Consider the following 5550-nt stretch of genomic DNA (forward strand, 5'->3'; position numbering starts at 1 on the left):
ATTAAACAAATGCAAAGAAAGCCAATAATAGGTCATACAATGAGGTAAACCCACATGTTATATTTAGATTACTGATAACCATTTTTTAAATTGATAGCTACTCACACAATATCTAAAAACAGTGAAATGAATTGTATTTATTTCCATTTAGATTAATCTAATATATATATATATATATATATATATATATATATATATATATATATATATATATATATATATATATATATATATTTATTTATTTTTAAATGACAGAACTGTTTTAACAAATCCTCACCTCATCATGATGTTTTTTCTGTTCCACAGTGTGCAGTTTGAATGGTACTGAATATCAGTGCAGGTGTGAGGATCAGTATTTCTGGCCATGTGAAAAGTGCAAACTATATGGGTCTTGTAATTATGTCACCAATTCCTCTTGTGGCTGCATCAACGCTCTTCCATATGATGGACACTTCTGCCAACCAATCAGTGAGCTGACGAGTATGTATGATATGTAACACAAACAAATAAGCAAGCCTGATTGAAGATCATTTATTACTTTATTAGTAAACAATGATAGTTATTATCTGGCAAATTCATGGTACTCATAGAAGTTTTGTTTGATAGATATTCAGATGCTTTAGATATTTAACTCTACTCCATATCTCACCAAACAACATGTTTGAAGCTAAAGTTCTTATGGTAATTCTTTCTACGTAAAGAGTTGTTGGAACTATTTATTAGTACTTTTATTGACGGCACTGCTTTATTTCATAGATAACTCTACATGTCCAATGGAAACACGCACAGGTAAAACTACCCCAATAACTACCATAAGACGTACAACTTCTGACTAGTGTTACTTATTATTAAAATTATTATTATTATTGTTGTTGTTGTTATTATTATTATTATTGTTGTTGTTATTATTATTATTATTATTGATGTTGTTGTTGTTGTTGTTGTTCTTGTTGTTGATGTTGTTGTTAATTTTTTCCCCATTTGATTATGTAATACATTTATGTGGAATTTCTTTTCATTTTTCTCTCAGCTGAATACCTAATTGAGATTGAAATTAGCGCAGTTGATGTAACAGTCTTGAATCAACTGAGGAACATTTTGAAGACACTCAGTTTACCTTCAATAAATAATAACATCAATATCACTGAAATTAACATCACTACAGGTAACTGACCTTTCAGTTTCTGCTGAGTCTCGCAGTCACAATGTGTCAGAGATTATACGATCCAAATCCAGTAAAGTCATACACAGCATTTCAGAAATGGCTTTCATGAAAATGGCTTTCATGTGATCTGCAATGAACTTAACCTGAAATATTTACTGGAAATTTTATGCAATGAGTGTAAGAGCCATTTATGGCTTTCTTTAAGTTTGTTTAATTTTTGACCACTGGGTGGCGTCCTAAGAAATAAACCATGCTGTAAAGTTCTAGACAGAAACAGGTGTGGAGTTGATGAGGAAGTGAAAAGTCCTTAGACAGGAAAACATGTGAAAGTGTAACGCGTGTGCCAGTGGGAATTTAGAAATTAGAAAATGTTTGTGTTTATTTATTGACTTTGCAGTATGTAATACCTGCTCACAAACCCAATGCCCAGACAATAAATAGACTGTCATATCCCAAACTACCAAAGGTATGTAATTTGTGGTTATTGAGGGAAGTTCTGCTTGTGGTCAAGGTAACATTCTGTAGCCACCAACTCACCACAGTGACTTATTGTTTTGTAAAAATGTCACTACATTAAGTCAAAATACTTTTGACTTCCTTGCCAAATACATGTGCCACTTCCTGTCTAGAACCTAAAATTTATTTAGTTATTTATTAGGCTGACACCCAGTTTCACAATATTAAACAAATGCAAAGAAAGCCAAAAATAGGTCATACAATGAGGTAAACCCACATGTTATATTTAGATTACTGATAACCATTTTTTAAATTAATAGCTACTCACACAATATCTAAAAACAATCAAATAAATTGTATTTATTTTCATTTAGATTAATATATATATATATATATATATATATATATATATATATATATATATATATATATATATATATATATATATATATTTACTTATTTATTATTATTTCTTTAAATGACAGCACTGTTTTAACAAATCCTCACCTCATCATGATGTTTTTTCTGTTCCACAGTGTGCAGTTTGAATGGTACTGAATATCAGTGCAGGTGTGAGGACCAGTATTTCTGGCCATGTGAAAAGTGCAAACTATATGGGTCTTGTAATTATGTCACCAATTCCTCTTGTGGCTGCATCAATGCTATTCCAAATGATGGACACTTCTGCCAACCAATCAATGAACTAACGAGTATGTATGATATGCAACATGAATAATAATCATTTAAGAATGATACCCTTTCAGTACTTCATTAACATATAATTGTCACTTTTAAATGGCAAATGTGTCCGCCGCCCTGGCAACATTGATATCTCACATGTTCAATCCAATAAGAAAAACTGACCCAATTACAAAAAAAACCCACAACAGTGCCGAATGAAAGAAATAGCACAAATGCTGTAGATATTTAACTTCATAAACACTCAAACATGTTTGATGATAAATACTCTTATGACAAAGTTTTCTAAGTTACAGTGGGTTAAATAAACGGTATTTATTAGTCCATTTTTTAATCATGGCATTTTGCTCTTTACAGATAACTCTATATGTCCACCTGACCTACCCCCAGGTAAACTACCTCAATAACTACCACAAGATGTGCAATTTCTGACCAGCGTTACTTTACTTCCATGCTGTATAATCATATAGTAAATTTTAGTGGAATTTCTTTTCACCATTCCTTCAGGTGAATATCTGATTGAGATTGAGATTGACGCAATAGATGCAACAATCCTGAATCAACTGAGGGACATTTTACAGACACACAGTTTACCTACAATAAATAGTGACATCAGTGTCACTGACGTTAACATCACTACAGGTAACTGACCTTTCAGTTTCTGATGAATCTCACACTCACAGTGTGTCAGAGATTATACGATCCAAATCCAGTAAAGTCATACACAGCATTTCAGAGATTACTTTCATACGATATTTAATGACATTAACCACAAATATTTACTTGAATTTTAATAAAAAGAGGGGTTAATCCCCTGATAACCACTTCTTTCCAATTAATGTCTGTTTACACGATATCTCAGAAGGAATCAAATAAATTGTATTTAAAGATAATTTAAACCTATATATGAAAAACCATTCTTAAAATCACAGCATTGTTCTGAGAAATCCTCACCTCATCATGATTTTCTGTTCCACAGTGTGCAGTTTGAATGGTACTGAATATCAGTGCAGGTGTGAGGATCAGTATTTCTGGCCATGTGAAAAATGCAAACTATATGGGTCTTGTAATTATGTCACCAATTCCTCTTGTGACTGCATCAACGCTCTTCCATATGATGGACACTTCTGCCAACCAATCAATGAGCTAACGAGTATGTATGATATGCAACACGAATAATAATCATTTAAGAATGATACCCTTTCAGTACTTCATTAACATATAATTGTCACTTTTAAATGGCAAATGTGTCCGCCGCCCTGGCAACATTGATATCTCACATGTTCAATCCAATAAGAAAAACTGACCCAATTACAAAAAAAACCCACAACAGTGCCGAATGAAAGAAATAGCACAAATGCTGTAGATATTTAACTTCATAAACACTCAAACATGTTTGATGATAAATACTCTTATGACAAAGTTTTCTAAGTTACAGTGGGTTAAATAAACTGTATTTATTAGTCCATTTTTTTAATCGTGGCATTTTGCTCTTTACAGATAACTCTATATGTCCACCTGACCTACCCCCAGGTAAACTACCTCAATAAGTACCACAAGATGTGCAATTTCTGACCAGCGTTACTTTACTTCCATGCTGTATAATCATATAGTAAATTTTAGTGGAATTTCTTTTCACCATTCCTTCAGGTGAATATCTGATTGAGATTGAGATTGACGCAATAGATGCAACAATCCTGAATCAACTGAGGGACATTTTACAGACACACAGTTTACCTACAATAAATAGTGACATCAGTGTCACTGACGTTGACATCACTACAGGTAACTGACCTTTCAGTTTCTGATGAATCTCACACTAACAATGTGTCAGAGATTATACGATCCAAATCCAGTAAAGTCATACACAGCATTTCAGAGATTGCTTTCATATGAAATTTAATGACATTAACCACAAATATTTACTTGAAATTTTTATAAAAAGAGGGGTTAATCCCCTGATAACCACTTCTTTCCAATTAATGTCTGTTTACACGATATCTCAGAAGGAATCAAATGAATTGTATTTAAAGATAATTTAAACCTATATATAAAAAAACATTCTTAAAATCACAGCATTGTTCTAAGAAATCCTCACCTCATCATGATTTTCTGTTCCACAGTGTGCAGTTTGAATGGTACTGAATATCAGTGCAGGTGTGAGGATCAGTATTTCTGGCCATGTGAAAAGTGCAAACTATATGGGTCTTGTAATTATGTCACCAATTCCTCTTGTGACTGCATCAACGCTCTTCCATATGATGGACACTTCTGCCAACCAATCAATGAGCTAAAGAGTATGTATGATATGCAACATGAATAATAATCATTTAAGAATGATACCCTTTCAGTACTTCATTAACATATAATTGTCACTTTTAAATGGCAAATGTGTCCGCCGCCCTGGCAACATTGATATCTCACATGTTCAATCCAATAAGAAAAACTGACCCAATTACAAAAAAAACCCACAACAGTGCCGAATGAAAGAAATAGCACAAACGCTCTAGATATTTAACTTCATAAACACTCAAACATGTTTGATGATAAATACTCTTATGACAAAGTTTTCTAAGTTACAGTGCGTTAAATAAACTCTATTTATTAGTCTGTTTTTTAATCATGGCATTTTGTTCTTTACAGATAACTCTATATGTCCACCTGACCTACCCCCAGGTAAACTACCTCAATAACTACCACAAGATGCGCAATTTCTGACCAGCGTTACTTTACTTCCATGCTGTATAATCATATAGAAAATTTTAGTGGAATTTCTTTTCACCGTTCCTTCAGGTGAATATCTGATTGAGATTGGGATTGATGCAATAGATGTAACAATCCTGAATCAACTGAGGGACATTTTACAGACACACAGTTTACCTACAATAAATAGTGACATCAGTGTCACTGACGTTGACATCACTACAGGTAACTGACCTTTCAGTTTCTGATGAATCTCACACTCACAATGTGTCAGAGATTATACGATCCAAATCCAGTAAAGTCATACACAGCATTTCAGAGATTGCTTTCATATGAAATTTAATGACATTAACCACAAATATTTACTTGAAATTTTTATAAAAAGAGGGGTTAATCCCCTGATAACCACTTCTTTCCAATTAATGTCTGTTTACACGATATCTCAGAAGGAATCAAATAAATTGTATTTAAAGATAATTTAAACCTATATATAAAAAAAACATTCTTAAAATCACAGCATTGTTCTA

This window comes from Ictalurus furcatus, chromosome 16 (assembly GCF_023375685.1).
Source record: "Ictalurus furcatus strain D&B chromosome 16, Billie_1.0, whole genome shotgun sequence".
NCBI classification, from domain to species: domain Eukaryota; kingdom Metazoa; phylum Chordata; class Actinopteri; order Siluriformes; family Ictaluridae; genus Ictalurus; species Ictalurus furcatus.